Source organism: Apis cerana, linkage group LG13 (genome assembly GCF_029169275.1).
Source record: "Apis cerana isolate GH-2021 linkage group LG13, AcerK_1.0, whole genome shotgun sequence".
Lineage (NCBI taxonomy): Eukaryota > Metazoa > Arthropoda > Insecta > Hymenoptera > Apidae > Apis > Apis cerana.
Genome location: NC_083864.1, coordinates 9,669,144 through 9,694,360, shown reverse-complemented (window position 1 = coordinate 9,694,360; position 25,217 = coordinate 9,669,144). Strand labels below are relative to the sequence as shown.

The window sequence follows — 25,217 nt, the reverse complement described above, 5'->3', positions numbered from 1 at the left end:
TTTTATTCTTTTTCCGAAAAAAAAAATTTCTCCAATTCTCTCCTATTAATTTGAAACAAGTCGTAGATATCAAAAAATAAGAGAAACATCTCTATGCTCGTACGTTTATCGATAAAAATGCTAACCGCTGCGTTGTGTAAACCGTTACGAACCAACCATACCGTTGTATATGCCAAATTTTTCTGTTGTTTGTTAATTATGAGAGCGTGCAGCTTGTTTTAGTAACAGGAATTTATCGATTACAGTGAGAAATATTCGAGGAAATGGAAGTATCAAAAAAATTTTGGAGCAACCTGCTAATGAAGATTCCTATCAAAGATATATATGAAACTAAAATAGGAAAAAAATATTCGATCATCTATCAAAATTCAATGCCTAATAATATTATCTCCTAACGGAGAATTATTTATATTTTTCAATACAAAATTTTTTAAATACATAAATAGATCGATTTAATCGATAAAAAAAAGAAACTTGGAAAATCTTGATATTTGCATTTTTCTTTGCGACACATTTTTGTACGATATAAATACAATTTTTGTACGTATTAAATCTATATAAAGTAAATTAAATGTAAATATGTATATTGCAATCGATTTTATTGCCTTTTACGTCGAGAAATATAAAAAAGAAAAAGAAAATTGTTCGGTGATAGTTAACATTAACTAAAAAAATTCAAACATTCTTGTAAAGACAAATTTATTTAATTAATTAAAAAACGTAATTAAAACACATTTTCTATTTTTTTTATCAATTGCCAGAACTTAAAATACAGATACATAAGTATATATCTACATTTCATTCAAGCAATTAAAAAATTTAAATTACCTCTCAAGCGAGCAACATAACCTCAACCGACTTCCATCCAATTATTAACTCTGCCACGCGAAACCATCGCGTCCCACAACAAATTCAATCTCTTCCAGGACAAAATAACAAATTAACAATTATTATTAAACCGCAATCAGACCGACAGACGAGCAAAAACGACAACAAAATGCATTAGAAATCCTACTTTTTTCTACACCAGAAAGAGTATAAAAAAATTCCTTATTTATCGTACACTCGTAGCAAACAACATAACCCAACTAATTTCCATCAAATTATTAACTCCATCACGCAAACCAGCTGGTTACCAACAACCATCTTGTTACACAGATATTCGATCCCTGTCAGGACAACGTTTCTAATCCATCGTTCCTACCGAACACATCGGGCTTTACGTAATTATCGATCTCCCCGATTATATTCGCATTAGATTGCGCAACCTAGGACGTCGATTAGGCGGACGAGGCCTCTCACGTGGCCCGCTCGATCGATTCTCCGTCATTTTTCCTCTTCCTTCTCTCTCCTCCCCCCTCCCACTTCCCCCTCCCCCTGTCTGGCTTGGCCGCTCCTTCGCCCCGCTTTTGTTGCCTCGATTAACATTTATTGTCGCGCCGAGCCGAGTTTAAGGCTCGTTCGAGGACAGAATTGACAGATAAAACAATTAAACGGCGTATCGGCTAATTAGTCCAGCCGGGTGGCCGGTGTGCACGCGGTAAACACGTGACCCACGTGACTCGAAACCTCGGTTTACAATCCGGGAATAAAGGACGAGCGTTGCCACGCGCTTGCACGCCTGTTGACGCTCGCAAATGAACATTGTAAGCGGATGGTAACGAGCCGGGTAAACTCTAAAATGGATACCTCCCGAAATTTACTCTTCGAATTTTTACCAGGATAATTGGTATTGGTTCCGTCTTCCGTTTCTTTCATGATCTTTGCTAAATTAGAATTTTGCTAAAAAAAAAAAGAAAAGGATTTTTAAAACTTGTGGAATTGTAGAAGTAATAGAAGTGTATGGGATGAGAGCGAATTTTCGTTTGCGAGAATAGAAGTAATGTAAATATTTATGTGCGTGTATAATGCAGAAGCACGAAGAATTGCATAAAAGAGAGAACAGTTTATATATCGTTTATATATTCGACAAGGTTGCTATGAAACATAGCTTCCGAACTCCATTCAATTAGCCTCCAAAGCCCATTATTCGTGCAGGCTTGAAAAATGATTGGGTATATACGTCATCATCCGATTCGATTCGATTCGATTCGATTCGATCGGTATATATTCGCGTGGAACGTACACAGAGGAGAAGCACATCGACAGAGATGTGTCTTTCTTATATATATATACAGGGTGTCACAAAACGATACCCAATCTTACTTATCTTGCTTTGCTCCCTTGATTATTACAAATATACATATAATATTTTTGACAAGCGACGATTCATTGCTAATTTATCAAAGAACAATTATATATTTAATTTTCGAATTGAAAGATTTTTTTATTTTACTTCAATTATCATTTTCTCCTTTCGTACCAATAAAAAAAAAACTTCCGCTTGTCTAACCAATCACAAATGCGACACGTTCCCTCCATTCTTATGTAAAACAAAAATAATTAACCGAAAATTTCCTTCGAAAACAAATTTCCTCCAAACTCCCCACACCACTTTATTATAACAAATGGATGCAATCATCCATCAGACACCCCGTATACACCTATCCCCGTGCATACCTGTGTTCCATCATATACACATCGTGCGGTGTACTAATGGAGGAACCAAGCCCACGATCGCGGATGGGTGCGGCATTCTACTTGGGCTAATGCGTGGGTGTGCCGCGCGCGTAACACTGCCTTAAGTAATTGTTTATTGCCGTGTCGGCCGCCCTTCGATCCCCCTCCTCGCCCCCGGCTTCGTTTCCTCGAAACGGCGGCTCCCCTCCCAGGCCTTTATCGGCGTCGCACTGTTATCCAGCGAAGCGCGAGCCTAATATCGTGCTTCCCGTTCATCCATCGGGGAATATGCGTGTCCACCATTGCCCGATACCACGAATATTGCACGTGGCCTTCGTGCCTGGCCCCCTCTCTCCCCGATCGTTCGTTGGAGAGGGGGAGGCACCGTCTATGGGGCATCGATGGTGGTGATTTCTGGGTGGTGATGAAAAAAAAAAGGGAGTGGATGGTGTCCCCGGCTTGTTCTTTAAGGAAATTGAATCTCGATCGAGCGAGTGAGGGTAACGGGTTTGGCGTGCGTGTATGTGTATGTGGATATCGGGTGCGTAATTTTATTAAAGGTCCTTCTTTAGGTTAGGTCTATTTTCAAAGTTAGATGAGATGTTTAGAGATGTTATGCAAGCAACTAGCTAGAAATTCGTGCAAACAAATGGAAAATGATTTTATGGAATGAATTTTGATCTTGTTAAATTTCGTTCTTATGAAAAGAAGCTTCCAATTGAAACGTTCAATCAAGTAAGAAATAATAATCTTCTTGTAATTGAGAGAGAAAGAAAATCTAATTCTATCGTCTACGTGTAATGATGGAATATATATATATATATTTCTGGAATTTTCGTAAAAATATTCGACATGGGTAGAAACTGGATAGAGAATCAACAAAGAGTGCCATTAGTATAGTACAACATCCATCTTGTCTCTTGGAAAAATGTTGGAAAAAGAAGAATAGAGAGGTTGGGGCGGAAAGCTGTTCTGTTTGCTCTATCGTATCTGCTTCCAAACAACATGCTAATTTTACGAGCAACACGAATATCCTCCCCGCCAACAAATTATCAACATACTTCACGCTCGAAGAACATTGCCGGCGTTCGACCAAGTTCCGCGATAAACTTATAATTTAAGCGCATTACACTCCGTGGCTCCGACGGAACGACCTCGTAAACGAGCGTTGTTTAAACAATTCGACGGGAAACATTAGGAAAGGAACGAAACAAGCTGGCGTTCGTGCGAGGCATGGCCGGACACACCGGAACGATCAATCATAGTTTTCAAACAAGAAAGTCTCGCGAGAACGAAAACTCTGGCGGAGGGAAAGGGAGGTCGGTGAGTGGATAGAACGATGATGCGCGTGCAAGTAAATTCCGCCAACGCCGAGTTCCTTCTCCGAAATTGCGAAGAATTATTACTGGGTTGTTCGAAAAGTTTCTGTCTCTTTTCCTTCTTTTTTCTGATTTTTGAAGAAAATTATTACTTTGACCCGTATTTTTATTATCAGTGGACATCTATGCAAGACGTTTTACGCTTCTGTTCTACTGCAACTAAAATTAAAAAAATTAGAAAGATGTGAGGTATCTTTGAAAATTTTAAAAATATTACGATTCATCAATTGAAAATTACAAAATTTTCGAGATAATTAAATTAAATTGTATTTTATCCGTTGCTTCGACGTTTTAATTAAATCAGAGGAGATTTATTAATTCGTATAATGTAAAATCTAGAGAAAGAAGTTTTCGATCGACCTAATAGAACGGCAGCCATGTTTTATCGATCTTGCTGGCTTTTCGGGTCATGTCGAAATGGTGATTACCGGATATTAGAAGTTACGTCATAATCAAGTTCGAGTCTGGCCGGTGGATGGACTCAGAAACAAAGTTTTCGACGATAGAATAGAGTTTCGATTGGTTTTTACTCGCACATCCATCGCATCGGTGTCCGCTACCTTTGTTTCCAGGCGGGCAGACGATAAATTTTCCGAATCGATCCAATTGGCCTTCATTCTTGTTATCATGTCGAATTTTATACATCGCTTTGGAAAATTAAATATTTGGAAATCTGTTCCGAATAATTATTATCATCTACACATCGTAATAAAATTCACGTATATTTAATATTTATTCTAATTATTAATTATTGATATAATTCGAAATTAATAAATACGCTATATATATATGCACAATTTTGTAAATTAAAATAATTTGAACATTAATCGAAAGAAGAAATTATTCGAGTTAATTCAAGCGAGGTAAATAATTGAAATTCGACGATACATACGTAAATCTTGAATAGATTTTATGAGATTATCAGTGATACAGATCAATGATATTTCGAACTCATTTCTTTCATATTTCTTCTAACCAGTTCCACCCTTATTATCCCTTAAATTCTTTCCAAACTTCTGAATTATTTCTAATTATATATAACGATCGACGTACAGAATTAAAATTTTTCAAAACGAAGTATAGAATAAACGAAGATTTCTCCATTCTCCTTTTCTCGTTGTTGAATTTCGATCTTATCTTTTTTCCATCTACAAACCGTGGCAATGTCAATATTAAGGATAGAATATTTCCAATGTAAACTGAAGGTGTGGCCATTCGAGTTTCCACGACTTTAATGGTTCGTGGTTAGCCATATCGTGGCAATTCAACAATGTGGATGCAAACACGCATACACTGTGACTCATAGTCATTCCTTCTAATGTAACTAACTTCCATCGCGAGATTGGCCAAAGGGTTTGCTCTTGTATGTTCGAGCCTTCTGCCGTTAGCTTCGAAAATGAATTGAACGGTAACTCTGCCCCGATGTTGCATCATTCATAATCGTTTAACCAAGATGAAAATACGCATATAAATCCATTATCCCTATAATTAAAGGAACAACTTTGAAGGTGATCGTGCAAGGATTGTTTGTCAACATCAATGATCAATTCTTCGTGTTATGCAATTTAAATTTTAATCTCAATATACGTTAAAATTATTTAGATTAAAAAAATAATAAGTTAGAATTTTTATCTTCAAATATTTCTAGATAATCCTTCCTTTTTTTTTACAATCATATGCTGCTTCATTTTTCACATTGACTCTCGTCGTATTTTATTATTCTCTTTCATCTTTTATCCTTCTTTCCTCTTCGTTTAAGATTGTTCAAATTACAACAAACTACAACAAAACGTTATCCACAAATTCGCGGCGAAACGCGTCAAGAAATCCTGATTTTTTAAACACCCGTCTTCCCCCCTTTCTCCTCGTAACAGGAAATTTTCTAGATGCCAGAAGGCAGTCCGTATGGCACTGGAATTAAGATTTATATCAGATTGTCAGCGCAGCTGCGATCCGTCGCGAGAAAATACTGCAGGATTCTACGATACGTGTGTTATTTCTGGGAAATTTTTCAAGAAAATGAAATTCGAATTATCGAAGATTGGAGACTTCTTTTTCTCCTCGTCTCTCCTTCCAAATAATCGTGAATCATCTCGTACGAATAAATTCGAACGATCGATTCAGAACGATAGATTTAGGTGTTTATATCGTGTATCAAATTTCTATTTTGTATAAGAAATTGAGCTTGAAGTTTCTTAGGTCATTGACGATTAAAAATTGATGGAAATATTCCTGGAACGAATCTTTTCACACGAACGAATGTGGGTCAACTCGTGCAACCTGTGCTTGCAAATTTAGAAATAGATGTACGCGAGTAAGATCACGATTTTTTTATTTAAAGAATATTGTTTTCCTCCAACGTTTAGAATTTTTAATTTTCGAACAAATTTTAGAAATTTAATTTGAAATGTCGAGAGACTCGATCGGCGAAGCCTCTAAAAATATCAAGATCGATACACCTTTTCGAAATTTAAAAACGTTTCAAACGTTGGAATAGTTGGAAACCGGCTTCTCCAACCAATTTTCTTAAATTTAACGGGGAAACTTACTTCGAATTAAAGTTTGGATTTTCTTTAGATTTTAATAAAATGACATTAATCTTTCTCGATATAAAAGAAAGTTTGTAATTGATAAAAGAAACGACAGATGGCCCGAGAAATTGAATTAGTTTCGTCCGCAGATGGAAGCGTGGAAATAGGATTGTAATTTGTCTGATCAATCTTCCTTTTTCTTTTCGAAAATTATATCCGTAAAATAATAGAATTTTAAATTTTTCTCTCTGCTCTGTCAATGTTACGTTTCGAGACCTCTCCGTAACTCGTAACCTCTCCGTTATATAATAAAACAGAGAAAAAACAACGGAAAAGACCGATCGAAAAAAAAATAAACGTCGCATAAAGAAGCCGTCATTTGTATTTTCTGATCAAAGTTCTCGATTTTACAAAAAATTAAAAGTAAACACGCCTTTCGATCAAATGTTTCGCCGCATGAGGTGATTAATCGATCAATTATTCAGCCTGATTCAGCTTTAACAACCTCGACTTTAAAATTAATCCAAGAAACTTCTCCAATTTAAATAAAAACTTTCTTTCTTTCGTGGTAAAAAGATACAAGCAATAGCAATAGATTAGATAATTTAATTCAAACTTTGTTGAGTCACGTGTGACACGAAAGAAAAAACTTACTATTCGTTTATAAAATTAATTTAATCATCTGAAAAAGTTTCAAATCAATCCAAGATATTTCAATAACCCAATGTCTGTTTTTTTTTTTAAAATAATGATAAAAATGCTTTTAACTTGTACTCAGGAAAAACAAATGAAACGCACGAACGAGTAACAAGAATAAAAAAAAAATACAATGCAAACGTTATTTATTTATCTAACAATTCGCCGAAAATTTATGTTAACACATTTGCATCCACTGACGTGAATTTACGTCACTTCAAATGCTGTTACTTGCCACTGACGTAAATTTCAAATTTATGTCGCTTAATTTTTTAAATTCGCTCTCGTGTTTAAAAATTTGATATATTTTTTTCCCTCCTCCCTCCTTTTTTCCTAGTGCAAACTGGTGCAACTTGAAAAATGTTGTAATTAAATAACACGTCAAAACGTTTAAAAAAATATAACATAGTTTAAATGAAAACAAAAGAAAAATGTGCCGCAAAATATCAGGAATTCATCCCTCTATTTTCGCATCACGTGCGTTTTTATCGCCAAAGAAAAAAATGTATATATATATCCAAAAAATCTTTTCAATCGTTCAGAAAAATTTTTAATCGTTCTTTCTTAATCATCGGTTGATGAAACTGACTATCAGTCAGTTCCTCCAGTCGGATCTCGATGGAAATCGATGGCAAGGTTGACAAATAACCTAATTAATCGACCGAATTTAATTAACTTCGTACGCCAGTTCTGTGCACCGTTCCAACTTATGATTCGGGTTCACGCAACTTGGCATGTTTCATCCTCCCCCCGTGCACGCTCTCGTCCACGATTCCCCGTTTCGAGCCTTCGGGCCAACCAATTTCTCCCTAATGAAAATTGACTTTCGGGAATTCGAGGGACGAGTCCCAGTTTTGACGCCTCCATCGAGTGGCCAAGCTTTTTCCCTCCCGTTCGAATTTTCGATTTTTTTTTTTTTTTTTTAGATTTCGACACAGAGAACAGGGTGTGAAAACCGAGTCGAATTTTTATCATCGATCTCCCGTCGATGAAATTGTTAACGCTCAACTTTATAATCGAGGACAATTTCTTTCTCGAACGATCAATTTTGGTATTTTGTTATTACTGCTTATGTAAAATTGAATTATTTTTGAGGTTAGAAGTATCGATTATTAGAGTATTAATGAAAGTTCTGTTCGATGTGTAATTTTGTGTTATTTATGTTTTGCTATTCTTTTTGCCATTTGCCATCGTGATGATAAAAGAAAAAATTGTGGTATTGCATCACTACGTTGCATCACAATGTATTTATTAAAGGACTTGGCTTTCGTTTCTACGAATTTTTTTTTTTTTTAAATAATAGACTTACTTACTGTTCTCTCAGTTCCTCTTTGAGACAAAGCAATCAGAGGAATCTTGTTATACTATTACTACGTTATACGATAATTTAGTTATATATAAAAGCACATTACATGGCTTAATTCGATAAGAAATAGCTTTCTCTTATCGAAAATCTTTGTGTTTGTTCGAAACGCACATTGTACGTTTATTTCTTTTATACGTGTTGTTTTCTATTGTTTGTAGAAGTATTTAATGTGCCGTTGCGTTATTTTTATTTTTCAGATTTGTGCAAAATGAAATCAACATCGTGGAATATTAACTCGGTGAGTGACATTTATTAAAAAAATTATATCTATAGAATTATTCTCAGTGAAAGTTTATTTTAAAAAAATATAGTTGTTATGAAGCACATATTACCAATATTATAATTATTTTATAATATCTCGTGGCATATAATATAGTATAGAAAAAAATATATTCAATAATATGTATAAAAACCGAAAAAAAATTTTAATAATCTTTAAATTTCTGGTGGATATTTATATCCACCATATATCCCATCATATAAATCAATTTTAAAAATTTTAAAAAAGGAAAAAATTAATTTGGTCAAAAATTAAATTTTTAAAATATCTATTATGTTACTCGATATTTTTTTCGGCAAAACTCAGATTTTCTCATCCAGAATTTTCATGAAAATCGCTTGAAAATTTAAATAAATTACAGAGGAAATTCTGTAATTTTATCCGTAATATGATAAATCTGCTTATAGAAACATTTACGCTCAGCAAAAATATAATTTCCTCGTTAAAATTAATAGAAGAATGCAAGTGTTTGCGTTCTCAGCTACTTTTCTCGCGGGTTTATATTCACCGATTCCTAACATTTAAACGTATACATTAACTGCAAGTTTCACGTATTTGTATATACCTTTAACCTCCATCTAATATTTTAATTTTTATTTCTGCTGAAAAATATAAAAAAAAGATATTAACCAAACTTATATACATTGTATCAAATTTAAAACATTGAATTGAAATGGAAATGGCGTTTTTTATCAAAAAAGTAATGTGTACTATATAATAATTTTAATTTGTTATTAAAAGATTTAAAATAGCGTGGATTTTAATCTCCTGTACGATTTTTCGATTTAGAAAACTAATTAAGAAGACATGACAAAGACTACCGAACAAGAAATTTAATTAACTATTTAATAATTAAGCTCCTTGTTCAAGTAAAATGTAATTTTCTTGCATTATCTTAACCTTAACAAAGTTGCTCAAAACGCAACAAGATTAAAAATTACGTTCCAACGTAATTTTTCTAACATTCTTTCGACATGATTTACAACGCGACAAAAATATAACACATCGCCCTATCCTTAAAGTACACGAATTTTATACCTTCTACGTAGAAAATTTTGTATAAGCGTTTTTAAATGAAAAATGATATATACTTTCAATTCCTCGTGACAATCGAAGATATACCAACTCGAGCATCGAATGAAATATAAAGAATTCCATATCTTTGATATTTTTACGTCGTGAAGTATAAAAAGGATAAAAATCTATGGCGAGGAATGTTAGAATCGCTCGTACATATAATATTCGACTCTAACGTTTGGATGAATAAATGCCATACGGTTTTACTCCCTAAAATAAATTCCATCTTACCAGAAAATATCTTACCGGGATATTCAATTTCGATGTATAAACAATTTATGCAATTCGTGTAAAAAAATATTCAGACGATAACTAAACACTAAAACTGTTCTCGACTTATTTATTATCGAGTTATAAGCACTTGAAGTTTAGAGACAGAATGACACGGCGCGCCACACCGTGGCGCGACAGTGTAACAGACATAAAGTTGTCTCACTCTACCTCATTCTCGCTTCGTCTAACGCAAGTTTATGTACTCGACAAATATAATCAATTCAATCGAAATCTGTGAACTTTTCACTATTCAAATCAAACTTTTCAAAGACTTATCAGACTTTATCCCACGATATATATATATATTTCCCTGTTACATTATATTAAAATCATTTATTCTTATAAATCATTTATACTTCGATGAATATAAAAAGAGAAGCACAGAGACGAAAGCACAGAAAAACTACTTTAATTGAAGAAAATCAAAACGTGTCTTTCACATCACGATTCGAAAAGAAATAATAGGTTACAAAAATAGATGAGAACAAAGAAATTAGTTTAGTTTAGAAGAAAATCAAAAATTCCTGCATACAGTCACGATTCCAAAAGGAATAATAGGTTAGGCGGCCAAGTCGATAACATTTCCCCAACAACTTTATCCCGCTGTTCGATCGTCACGCTCAATCGGGGCGCAACGACACCTGCGCTTCGGGTTCTCGTCTCGTGGAAGCCCGTAGGGCCTCCATTAACGAAGGCTGTGGCGCAACGCGTAGGGCGTTCGCAAGGTGCATCCACAGGGCCTTTGCCATCTGCTCTGGTACACGTGGCCCTGGCACGTGCCGCCAGCTGATAATAGCGCCTTCGATCCCGCCGCGACGACACGAGTGCTCGCTCTACGTGCCCGACATTTCAACCGGGTCGCCCCTGTTTAGGCGATAACGAAATTTTCGCCCCGCATCGCCTAGCCCCTACACGTATGCTGCCCGATTATTGAATATCGTGGCAACCGTCTGGCCTAAACGATTTAATTTTACGATCGTTTTTTCCCCCCTCCTTTTTCTTTTTATTCGGGGGGGGGGAAGAGAGAGAGAGAGAGAGACTATGCTTTCCGGCGAGATTGTTTGGGGATGTTGTTCACGGATGAAGGATGCGTTTTATCGTTTGAACTAGCTTTATTATTTGAATATAAAAAAAAAGGAAAAGAAAATTTTCCACGAAAAAAATGATTCGATAAATTGCAATGATAAATTGTTAAACTTCGAAACGAAATTATGAAGGAACTTTTATCTCACAATTGGACAGTTGAAAAAGTGACTGAAGTTAAAAATTTAAAACGGTAAAGTCATTTTGAATTAATTAATCACTTGATTGGAATGCTTGAATAACATTCATTCGTAATTATTATAATCGATTTTCGTATATAACCGTTTGGCTACATTACATACATACTTATTTTCGATTATTATCATTTTACCATATTTTGAACAATAAATTAAAAACGAAGTAAACTAACTCGTCAACTATTATTAAATTTTGCCCATCTCCTCTATATAAATCCGATTGTTACGCCGAGATTTATTAATCGTCGGCTGAGACGAGCAGTAAAGGAAGAAAATCAAAATAAAGGAGAGACACGTAAGGGGTGGTTCGAGGTTCCCGTGAGAAGCTCGACGATGAACGTTCACGCAAATCGTCCGTAAGGAAAAGGCAGAAACGGCGTCGACCCCGTAAAATGAAATTCATCGCTTAATCCCTCTCTCCCCCTCTCTCACTCTCTCCACTTCCCCTTCCCTCCAACGGCTTCAAGGGGGGGTCGAAGAAGGGAGGTTGGCCGCGCTCTCTAAGGTTACTTCGCGCTTTCTGCGTTTCATTCCCTTCCCCCACTCTTCTCCCCTCCTTCTTGAGTTGGCATACGTGTAAGGTCGTGCGCCACGGTTATGTTGAGTTACGGCCGCATAATCCAGCTCCCCGTGGCATTTCCCCTGCATCCGTACACGTATCCCCTTCAATTCATCTTGGCCTCGTCCCCGCGCAACGTTAACGTTGCCTGGGTCATCGTAAAACGTATCACCATTCCGTTGAAGGCTGGGCGGACGACGACGACGACGACGACGACGATGGCGACGACGACGACGACGACGACGACGACGACGACGATGGCGACGACGTCATGGTTGGATCGTGCCAACTTCCCACCAGCCGTTTTTATGCGTAATTCTCTCTCTCTCTCTCTCTTTTTCTCTCGTGGATTGTTAATAAGAGAAGTTATTGCGACAGATGAGGGAGAGTTTATAGGTTTGAACAGAAGGAAGAAACTTCTTCGTTCCTTCGCGTTGCTTGCTCATTCCCAATGTTTCTTCTCTTTGATTTATTTTAATCTGTTTAAGTTAATGGATTCTTTTTTGCAATTTTTTGAAGAAGTTAATCTTTTAAATTGAAATAAAAAATTATTGTGCGAATTTTTGTGACGAGTTAAAAAGAATGTATGTATATGCACGGTTATGTTGGTCTATTGAAAAATGAGTGTGAAATAAATAATGAAATTTTATCAGGAAGTTTGTACATATGCATATTTTTTCCATAAAACATCCCTGTACGTACTTTTGCATGCAACACTTGAAATTTTAAGTGCCCAATTGGGAACGGAATGCAATAGGTTAAATTAATTCTTTTAATGCGGATTTCTAACTTCGTATAAATTTGTATACTATAGATAATAATCGTTTCAGCACTCGTTTAAGTTTTACTTAACCTCGCACAAGTTCTAATTCTTTTTGAAACAGTTAGTTCTTTTTAATATTTGGATTTCTAATATTTCGTAATAAATTTACCATTTAGGATAATAGAGTACAGAAACTTAAACACACTTCAAACGTTTAAGTTTTCCTTTCACACCTCGCACCTCGTTACAAATTTATTTAGAACTTGGACAACTCGAAGTCGAAATCTTCGTGGTTTATAGACACGTCCAAATTGTTCAACGAAACGAAAAATCAACATAAAGAAAAGTTAACGGAAGTTCACGATTGAATTCCAGGCCCGAGACGTGGAAATCCGTGCTCCCTCCTTAACAAACTATCTCCACTTCCAATCGATCATTCCAAATAAACGAGCATTAATCACCGTAACGAATCACAATCGAAACCGTTGTTGTTTGCAAGCGCGTTAACTCGATCTAGCCAATACTGCACCAACCAACACTATTATTACTACTGCTACGCGGAATCTGTAAAATCGATTCGGAGGGAAAGGAGCGTGGAAATTTCCTAGGACATTGGTCACGCTGCCTGTGACTTTCCTGTGATAATATCGAACGCCACTCGATGCCCGGCCACGATGGCGGAGAGAAGTGTAAACCGGCCCCTGGCCTCACCTGGCCTCGGCCAAGGCACGAGGCGATTTTATAGCGCCGTAGCGAAACACGGCTGTTTGAACAGGTGACACGACAGCTGTTGTTCGCCAGAAATTTTCTACCACCCTCCTCCCTTCTGCGGCCCGAAAGCCGGCTGAAACGGACCACGAACAATCGCCTTCGAGTTCCATGAGACGTTTCGTCAGAGGTAGAGAAACTCTGCCACCCCTCGTGTTAATTATTTTAAGAGAGTTATGCACAAATACAATTAGTAGTTTTATTATTATAGATAAATGATGGTATGATTTCAGGTTGGTAATTTTTTTTTATGTTTGTTTCTCGTTTAACCGCGTCAGGATTAATTATTATGGAAGTATTAAATTGATTTGACGATGATCGATATTAAAATTGGGTTAATTGTTGTACGAAGTTGTGGAAATAAAATTTGAAATTAAAATGAACGTTTTTCTTTTTTTTATCGGTGAAATGTGATCCTTCTGTGTCACTGATCTTGTAATTGGATATTACAAGATAAGGAGGTAAATCGATAACCTGATATTATAATGAATTTTTTATCAAAGAGCGAGATTTTTTTCCCTTTGCGGTTGATTTTTCAGTTCGAGAAATTAATAAGCAGGATGAAATCTCTCTCTCTCTCTCTTTATTCAAACATTCTCGATACAATAAAAGAGTTGTTCCACTTAAAAACCGTGATAATTGAGTTTAAAATTATGCTTGACCTACTGGTCCCCATACCAATCACCATATGTTCGAGTACCCCTACTTAACGTGAACCCCACCACATTTACATCCAAAGACACATCCACTCGCACGTTTATTCACCGTCATATAAGACTTAAAAATTTATAAGAGTAGAAATCTTTCTTTCTTTCTTTCTTTTTTTTCATAAAGATAAGGATTCAAATCAGATAAAAGAGAAGTGACAATCTTCGTCGCAATTAAATTCACGTTGTAAATAAGCGTGAACACTAAAAGAAATTCGGTCAAACTATTATTTTTTTTTCAGAAAGATTTTAAAATTAATAAGTAACGAAAAGATAAGGATTCAAATCAGAAAAGGGAGGAAAAATGACAATCTATTTCATTCTAATTCATCGAAATTCGATTCATGTTGTAAATAAATGTGAACACTAAAAGAAATTCGGTTGAACAACAATTACAAAATCGGTATCGTTAATAGTGACTACTATTATTTCTTTCTTTTTTTTCAGAAAGATTTTGAAATAACGAAAAGATAAGGATTCAAATCGGAAAAGGGAGAAGAAATGACAATCTATTCTTCGTCGAAATTCGATTCACGTTGTAAATAAGCACTGAACACTAAAAGAAATTCGGTCGAGCTATTATTTTTTTCAGAAAGATTTTGAAATAACGAAAAGATAAGGATTCAAATCGGAAAAGGGAGAAGAAGCGATAGTCTTTCCCCTATTCTTCGTCGAAATTCGATTCACGAATTTGTAAAGCGTTGTAAGCGCGAACAAGCGGAGGAAATTCGAACGACAATTACGAAATCGTTAATAGTGGCTACTATTAAGCTTCGCCTTGGCCGCGGTTAATATTAATGTGGGCGCCAAACTTTTCCCGCGCGACCACTCGAGAGATCTATGGGCGAAGTTAACGAGGAAAATGGGCTTCTCCGCTACTGGATTTCTCTTCTTCCAACCCTCTACCCCTCTCCCTGTCTTTCTATTTTGTTTTATTTTCGCGTGAACGTTTATGTCGATCTATAATTTTTCACCCAGTGAAAGGGGGGATTTGAGAAAAGGAAGACGAATCGGGTGATTCGAGAGTTTTAAGTCTTTCCTCTGTGTGTTGTCCGTGCAAGTAATTTGGAAAAATTGGATGAGAAATACGATACACCGATACTCGTGTATTTCTCGCAATGTTGAATGAAATTTTATTCGTTATTGTTTATACTTTTTTTTTTATGTAATGGATCCGTATTTAATTGAAAAATTAAATTTGAATTTCGAAGTTATTTTGTTTATAGTTGGAAATAGATAAAATGTCAAAAAGTAATAAAATAAAGAAAGGGTTTATTCGAAATTTTTTAAATTTACCGATTTTATTCGACAGGAGATACAATTTAGAGACATCGTTTCTTTTAATTTTCTATCGGAAAATATAGACATTTATCTTGAAAATGTTACGAACCATTTGAATTTTCTCCGATCTCGCGTCTCATTTAACGTGAATTTAATCAATTATAATTTAATTAAATAAATTTGAATCGTAAAGAAATAAATTTAACGTTAGAATATATTTAATTAACCAATCAATTATTATCTTAATCAGAAACTTTTGTGAAATTACCATTCGAACGGATAATTTATAAAGAGCGAGTCAATTACAATTTAGTTTGATAAAACGATTTGTTGCAAAGAGATTCGTGGATAGATAAATAATTTACGTAAAGTATTATCCAAATGATTAATCAACGGTTAACATATTTTATCGCAAAAAACAATCGAGTCAACGAACCGAAAAAGAAAGAAGAGGGACAAAGGAAAGTATAATAAATACGATAAAAAGGTTACGTAATCCTTTGAAAGTTAAGATTCGTTTAATACAAAAATGATGCAAATAAATTCGCAACGAACTCGCTAAACCTCTTTTCAAGTTAATTCATCCCACCGTACTTAAACACTTTCTGACTTTCGATCCACGTTCGAGCTCCCTGCGAGGGAGTGGAGGGGGCCAATTCAGTTACGGTTTAATTTCGAACTCTCAACTGGCTTTGTAGCCAATCGGATTATTCTTCTGCGAGCTAAAAATTCAACGCCCTCGTAGGAACACAATTCACGGCGAAACGAAATCCAAGAAGAGTGGGAGAGGGGGAGGAAAGGACGAAGATAAAAAAAATAGAGAAACAGACAAACGAGGGCTTGCACACTTTTATCTTTGGCATCTCAATTTTGAAAATTGAGTCGAGCTGTTTCTTCCTTTGGAAAGAGAATGGAAATAGAGGCGACAACGAAAATTCTGATAAAATAAAAACCCGTGGAAATGGCCGATTGCCTAGGATCTCATCTCGATGCAAATTTCATTGCAAATATAATTGCTATTTTTTCCATTGATTCTTTCTACGTATTCGTGACTTGGTATTAGGAAAATTGCGGAGAAAGTAATTAGAATCGTGAAACAATCGTATAAATAATTATATTATTCAGGATCAACTAATTTTTTATTTATCACATTCACTTACGCTTATACACTTTCGCTATAATTAAATAAACTGTAACCTCTATCAAATCAAACTATCACAAAATTTCCTAATGCAAATATTTCACGATGAACGAGATAAATCACATTAAAAAATAAAACGTTCACCCTGTATAAATCATCGAATCGAGCCATCAAATTAAAAATAAACTGTAACCTCTATCAAATCAAACTATCACAAAATTTCCTAATGCAAATATTTCACAACGAACGAGACAAATCACCTATCGTTACATTAAAAAAAATAAGAGCTCACCCTGTATAATCGCCGAAGCCATCAAAAAAAGGAAAGAAGAAAACCTCCGAAAGAAATTTTTAAACGAACGTCTCGTCGAAAGCCTACCAAGGATGAAGCTCAGCCGAGAATAGAAGAGGGGGCGCTGCGACGATAGCGCGCGGTTGCCATAATTTAGCCGGCCGAGTTTAATAAGGCATCCCGTAGCTCAAGCCTGGCGGGCGCAAAGTGTCAATATGTCTGAGCCGTTGAGTGATATACTTCCGGCGTTCTTCGTAAAATTGAAGAGTCTCTCCCAGGGGTGAGAACGGTCCATTCGGCCACGCCCCCTCCGCCAACCCCCTCCCCCCTTTTCCCCGTGTCATCACCTCGTATCGGCGATCAAAGTCACGGTGGTCCACCCTTTTTCCTCCTCGTGAGAGATCGGGTTAACGACGTCTCGAAGTCGCGAATTCGAGGCGAATCTCCACCGAAATCGGCTCGGACGCAGCTCGGTGATTTTTTGGAAAATATCGGCCCCGATCGACGAGTTTTGAAAGGTGACGAGGGAGTGGCGTTTTTCGAGACGCGAATGCGAAATGGCACGTGAACCATTCAGTTGAGAAGTGGGATTTTCGAGGGCGAGGGTGGAGAGGATCGACGAGTGTTTTCGATGAGAGGCGGGTGGTTACCAGGCGTTCGGCTCTCGAGAGAGTTTTTTTCTTTTTTTTTTTTTTTTTTTTTGAAGAGAGGCTTTATTTTTCTAGACTTCGATTTTAGACCGGGTGTCTGGTAATTAAGTATGAATTCTGGCGAGGACTTTCTCCACGTTCTCTTCAAGAAGATTCTTTAGATTAGGTTTGAGGAGAAGAAAGAGAAGAATTTTATCATCTTTTCATCTATTGTTTTTATAAATTATCGATAATAATAAATAAAGAATGAAGATACCGTGATCTCGATCCATTGATCCAAATCTTGAATCTGTCTCGCATTTGCCACAATTTTATTCGCGAAAAAAGGGACGAAAGGATGTCTCGATTATTCGTGTAAAAATGCTTGAAATTTTAAAAACGAAAAAAAGAGGAAAAAGGAAAAATTAAATTCGATGGAAGGGAAAACGAAGAGGAAAAGTGTGCGATAATTAAACAAATATTGAGTTTTCGGGGTAAACTACCGGAAGCAACGAATCCATATAGACATAAATTTCAAATAATCGCGCGGCCTTCGTGTTCGTATTTCTGGCATGTTTCCGAAAACAATGAGCTTCGCAGCTGGCTCATTGCGTACATATACCGGGCGTCCCGAGAACAAAGACCGTCCTGTCAGCAGTCAGCTTCAATTTCGAGCGTATCACGTCCACGAAACTTGCGTGTATAAGGACTAGTAAGATAGTTTGGGGTATATAAAGGAGCGTTTGAAAAACTCTCTTTCCCCCCTCTTCCTCACTTTGAAAAATTTATTTTAATATTTATGAATGGATAGAAAAATTATTCGTCTCAATTCATAAACGTATACACGTTGATTTATTTATTTATACGCGAGATTTCGAAGAATTTTTACTTTTGACTTTTATATTCTATCTTTTTTATTTTTTTATTTTTTTTTTTAATTATTAAATATCGCTTCCCACAATTTCTTCTCTTCAATAAAACCCTCATCAATCCCCAATCTCAAATACAAAACCACGAAAAATACACTCGATAAAAAAAATCGATAACTCATTACCAAAATTAAACAATCTCATTTCCATTCCCCCTCTTTCTTCTCATTCTCCTCGTCCAACCACGTTTCTTATCACGACAGCCGGCCGCATTCTCATTATGATATCGGGACATAACGTTTAACGTTTTTTTCAAATTACCATTCTCGCTCTATTTCTCTCCCATCTCGCCAAAGAAGTTGCAAAAAAAGAGAAAGAAAGAGAGAGAGAAATTAGAGAGGAAAGAACGAGAAGAATGGCGAGACGATAATAATTCAGCCCATGATGGTGGAAATTAAATAAAGTTTGTCCGTTTCGTATAAAGGTTGATTCATAGTTGGCCACTGGTGTAAAGGTGTATACAAAATGGCGGTGGGTATATACCACCCAGGTTTCTAATGAAATTCGTGCAATTCGCGGTGTAATTTTTGCCCCATTCATCGCGCGCCACTTTGATGCGGCCAAGAGGATAAGACCCGGAAAACGTTCTCTGGAACAAACCGGGAACAATGGCGCGTCGTTTGTCCGATGAAAATTACAGGGCGATGTGGCCCGATCCCGAAAGAAATTACATCGCGTCGCGGGACGAGCATTTTCATAAATGGACAAGCTGCATCGGTTTCGTTTAATTTCCCCGCTTTGATGTTTTTATGGGGATAAAAAAATATATTTAAAAAAAAAAGAAAGGAAGAAACAGAAAAAATAAAAAGAATGGGTGGGTAAATAGGTAAATAGATAGGTAGACGTATAATAAATCGATACCATTTCTCAAATATTTGATATTTTAAGTTAATAATTCGTGTATGTGTGGGGAAATGAGGATAAAAGAGATTAAAGAGAATACTTTAGAACGAATTTGAAAGGAGGAAGAGGAGGGGGACTTTGAATTTGAATTAACAATAAATTTCTAGTGTTAAATTAATTATTTGTTTTAATTAATTGATATTGGTAAAATTTAAATTGGAGAAGATCCTTTTTAGCCGAGCGTTTGGTAGATTATCGACGCTTTGATTCATTGGAGATTTAAAAAAATGATACGATATGATAAAAAAGTTTTTATATTATTCAATATTACAAAATTATTATTAATTAGAATTAATTAATAACGTTCATTGCCATTATATATATTTTTAACAATGATACAACTTGATGAATAAATACTCAAATTGTTATCTATCGAATCCATCGTCCATCCGCGTCCGTTATCATCGTCTGCGTGTCATTTCAATTAATTCCCGATCCCGTAGACTTAAAATTGACTTTTCAAACTTTGAAATAACATGGACGATCCAAGTGATGATTTTAATATCGCCGTTCTCCCGTCAAATTCAAATTTTCTCCAAGTATATTCTCCCCGCAACATCGATGTTCCGTGGGATAAACCCTACTCCTTATTTATGCTTTTAATACTTTCATTAAAATTTATAGCGCACTGCTTGGCAATCGGTTAGATTTAAAATGGATGCGTGACGCACTAAAAACTTTTGACAGTTTTGTATGGAGTTCGAGAGGGGGAATTACGGTGTGCATCGTCAATTTAAATTAACCTGGAAAAAAGGGGAGGAAGGAGGGAGAGAAGAGGGATCTTTTTAAAACTTGGACGAGGAGGAGAGACACGGGGAATAAATATTGATTTTGTGGATAATATTTGGAAAAAAATTTACGAGAAGAAATCACTTTCGCTCTCGTTGCGAAATAAAATTTTTATCGATATTCTCGTTTCGTTTTGAAGCAAATACGACGGTTGAACATCTGCTATCGAAGAGCGGGAATGCTAAAATCACTTTGTCGCAAGTTGACAATAAACTTCGATAACTGCATACAGAATTAGTCAACTGAAAAGCTTTGCACGCTCCGATATTGTGCGACACAATTTTGAAATTGGGTTGAGAAGTTCTGTATTCAACCGGCGCGGCGTTTCAAGGTTTATCGTCGTCCTAGATCATTAAACGGACACATGTCTGACGACGCGTAGTTAATTTCTCTCGTAAACACGCCATTGGTCCCTTTTAGGTTTAAAATCAGTATTTTATCATCGAAATTCTGCACACACGTGCATCACGGAATTACTTTGCCCCGCGATCTTTATCACGATCGTGGCAAATTGCAAATTCTTTTTTCTTTTTCTTGAATTATCCACCACTCATTGATTAATACATTAATCGCTTAGCAGAATTACGATTAGTAAACATAATGACATAGAGATAAATGAACGTTGCAATTATAAAAATGAAGTCGACAATTGTCAACTATTATTAAATTTTAAAACGCGAATAAAATAACTCTTCTAAGATCCAACGCCATTTCAAAGACAAGTTAAAAGTGTAATATCAAACAATTATTCATACATTTTTAAATTTAACATTTCATCGTCGCTTTAAAGTTAACAACCACACGATAAATACTTCTAATTAACCTCCCCTCTTCTCTCCTCCTTCCTCCTTCCTCCTTCACGGCCATTTTTCACCCCGAAAGAAAAAAGAAAGAAAGAAAGAAAAAGGGAAGAATCTTTCGCCCATTCGAAAACCATCGAATAAATGACGTCAAGGTAAATCGATACATCAAACGATATACCACAAACAGGGCGCAACATTCGGCGTCCATTAAGCCGGATAACCGAACAAACAACAGGAGCGAAGGAGGGGGTCCATCGTTATCCATCAGTGGTGGATGGACGACGACGAGCGTGGTGGATCCACGCGAGACAATTTTTTCATGGAGTTTCGTTTCGAGAGATGGAGAGGGGGTTGGAAAAGGTGTCAGAAGCAAACACGAGGGAGAGGGGTGCGGTTGGGAAGCGATAGACTATTAGAAGACACGCGGAGGAAAACGAAGAAAGGTTTGGGGGAGGATGGAAAGGAGAAGGGAAATGGGGAGCTAATCGATACGACCTGTTCATGGTCGACGAGAACCGGTCGTCCAGACTGAACGAACCTGCTCGACCCTGCAAAATATTATTAACCGCCCCGATGAATCCGATCAGTTTCCGGCATTGCATAAGCCGTCATCGACAGCCGGACCTGGCAGGCGGGGGGAGAAGAGGGAATAGACGGAGAAATGGATAGATGAATAGATAAGGGAACACGTAGTAGGCACACGGCCGCGTGTAGATTAACGCCGAGGATCGATCGTGATAGAGTTTGGGTTGTATAAATATAGGATCCCATGTTTGGGGAACTTTTGCGACGATACGATCTTCGCTTTTATTTTGGATTTGAAAAGGGAAATTGGAAGGGGATGATGTGTTTGAATAGATTGTAGATTTCTTAAGTTGGTAATTGAATAATATGATATTTAAGCAATCTGTGTTTTGTTGTAAATTGTAAATAGGAGGATTGGAGATTTTTGTGATGGATGTGTTGAGAATTAAAAATTTAGAGAATTTTTTTGACGAGTTGTAGTTGTTGTAGTCTTGAATATTATAGATTTCTTATGGTGTTTAAGTTAGGTTAGATTGATAATGATCGGTAATGGGATGGTATGTATTCAATCTAATCTAATGTTTTGTAAGTTGTAAATATTGGGGATTGAAGATTTTTGTGATGAGTGTTGGTTTTTGGATTTGAGATTGGGAAAGAGAATTGAAGATTGGATTGATTAGTTTTGATTATTGTGGATTTTGATTTTGATTTAGTAGTTTTTGATTTTTGTATTGATTTTTGGGTTCAAGCAGTTGGAAAGAAGAAAAATTGAATCGATGAATTATTTTAATTTAAATTTTGAATGTTGTAGATTTTCTAATGATATGTTTAGGTTAAGTTGAGATGAGGTTAGGTATTGAGCTATATATTTAATCAATTTGTGAATGAAATAAGTAGAAAATTAAAGAGAATTGTGATAGATATTTGTTTTTATTCAGGATATTTGATTTTCTTATTGTATAATTTAGATTTCTTATATCTTCAATGATTAACAATCGAATTGTGTTTATATTTAACTAACCTGTGTCTTACGAATTATAAATATGGGGATTTTTGTGATAAATATTTTCTTTTAAGGATTTAAAATGGAGAAGAAAAATTGAAGCGAAACAGGATCGATAAATATTTGAGAAATTAAAGAAATCGCATAAAAAAAAAGAAGAAAAGAAAATATTTTAAAAATGTTAAGTTATTTAATAAAAAGCAAGAACCACGAAAATTCTTGTTCAAGAAGGAGCATGATGTCTCACTAAAGATACTCGAAGGTTACCTAGCTGTGTTTCAGGTTTAATACAATCTTACAAGAAAGTCCCCGAGAGACTTTCATTAGGGGAATTTACAGGAGGCTGCAAAAGCTGCCTCTCTTATTCCTCGCTTCCACTAAATCACACGGCGTAAACGTCGCGCAATTTATTGCACGCTTTGCACCAAGGAGAACACGTTTATAAATTCAATCAGTCGTTCGAAAAAAAATTCGTTTCGGGATTGATGAAAACTCTCGGTGCGAGAGTTACCATCAAGCGATAAAGAAGAATTGCAAAATGAAAAAAACGATTACATCGACCCTCGAGAATTATTATCTCCATTGTATGAAAAATTTCACGATTTTCGATGAAATCGAAATCCTTCCTCTCTCTCTCCTCCTCCACCCCCGGAATCGAGATTAAAATTCTTTCCAATTCTTCAAAAAAAGAAAATCAAAAATTCACATCGCACCAGGCATCTTCCCATTACAGATTTCGGATCGATTCACCCATGAAATTGCACCCATAGAACGTGACCCCGTTCAGAATCATTGTGCCCAATTCACCGCTGCGAATCGGCGCCCGAACGATCGAGGCTCGAACGACGACGCGACGATCGACCGGTTGATTTCCCGATTCGCGCGACTTTATTCCCCGGGTAAAAGCACATTACTCGTGTAATCCAATATTTATTCGCGACACGGCTGTTTGCCGGAACCACGGTAAATCTTTATCTCGACGCACGTATCGGGCCAAGAGGTGTGTATATATGTGTATGCAGTGTGTGTGTGTGTGTGTTCGCGAGGCAATTGGAAATCAGGGCGTACGATCAAACTATCGAAAAATCATGGATGGATAAAATCGGGAAATAAAGTGGTCCCTATCTTCGTGTCCATCGCGAATTATTCATTCATGTATGTGTCAAAGTGGAAACGAAGAAAGTTTGGAAGGAAATATCGGAGGTCGACCATTTTATCCCGGCGCGAGAACTTCCAATAAAAATCTTCCTCCCCAATTTTTGTTGCGAAACTCCGTCGAGGATTTATCGCGCGCTGTCGTCTCAACAAATGGACGATTTTTGCACGTACCGAGATTACCGTGGTTTTTGCATGGCCTTCGAGAATCTAGAATCACGGCGCGAGCCAAAGAAAGATTTTCCTTTTTTCACGATTTTTAATTTCGAACCGCAGTTCGATGTTGTATAATTGGATAATTGGAAATTAAATGTTTATTCTTTATGTTTATATTTATTTTATAGAAGAATTATTTTTAATTTCAATTTATCTATCTCTTTGATTCGTTCTTTTTTTCTTTTAAAGATATATATATATAAAAATAATCGTTTTTCGAATAAAAATTTCACTGCTGTTAATTTAACACAGACAAATTTTCGAAATATCAAAATAAAACGATTATTCCCGCGAAACGCGACGCGGAATTATTATTCGGTTAGTGAATCGATTTCAAATTTAATTGCAACAAATTTCAAATGTTTTCCATTTTTACCATTTCCTTTAATCAAATCATGCAGCGATATGATTCGCATGAAAGCCATACAATGGGCAAATAATTGATCAAACAACTTCTATATTGAATTAGCCACAAGCACGCGGCTATTATTAAACAAAAACGAATCCATTTATCTTTGTTATGCGAAATCGGTTAAATATTTAATTCGAAAACGATAATTCTGATGAATTATCACAACTCGGTCTGTTACTTTTTAAATTAATTATTCGTATTAAAAAGGGACAAAAATCAAAATATTTTTAAAGGAGTCTCAATTCTTTGAGTGTATTGCATTTTTTTTTTTTATGATTTCAATTCCTCTTCTCAAAAATTTACAAATACAAAGAGGGATCATCAGTGGTGATACGAAGATGGAACGAAGCAAAAATGACGAGAATCAACAGAACTGACAAAGAAGAATGAAGTTGCAAGGAAGATGGAACGATGGAAAATATTTGTTCGTAAGGGATAGATATCCTAATCGATTTTCAATATTTTGCATCCCTCTAGCTTCATATTCGTATCTCCTTTACACGTTACAAATTCCGATCTGTTGCTAAGGATAGAAGCCAATCCATGTTAGTTGCATATCGAACGATAAAAAATTTCCCTGCTTCAGATTTAATAAATAGAAAGATTCTTTTTCGTAAATATTTAAAAATAAAAAAGAGAGAAAGAGAGGGAAAAAAAACAACACGAATCTTCGATAAAATCCAAAAAAATTATGTGATCAGAAAATTTTTACATATATATCAAACAGTAAACAATTTTTATGCAGATTTTTTTAATAAATGAAAAGGATAGTTCTTTTTCGTAAATATTAAAAAATAAAACAGAGAGAAGACGAAGTTCGATGATCCAAAAAAATTACGCGATCAAAATATTTTCACATATATACCAAGCAGTAAACAATTTTTGTGCAGATTTAATAAGT

General features: G+C 35.8%; 1 long non-coding RNA gene across 2 annotated transcripts in view; it reads right to left on the bottom strand.

The window, feature by feature from the left end:
* The window catches only part of LOC133667206 (uncharacterized), a 141,430-nt gene that overhangs the window by 5,037 nt on the left and 111,176 nt on the right, over window positions 1-25,217 (bottom strand). The window contains exon 1 of one of the 2 annotated variants that reach the window (XR_009832472.1): window positions 829-1,287. The exons of the other annotated variant lie outside the window; for it this stretch is intronic. This is a non-coding gene — a long non-coding RNA (uncharacterized LOC133667206). Of the gene's footprint in view, window positions 1-828; window positions 1,288-25,217 lie in introns of those variants that run through there. 2 annotated transcript variants of the gene reach the window in all.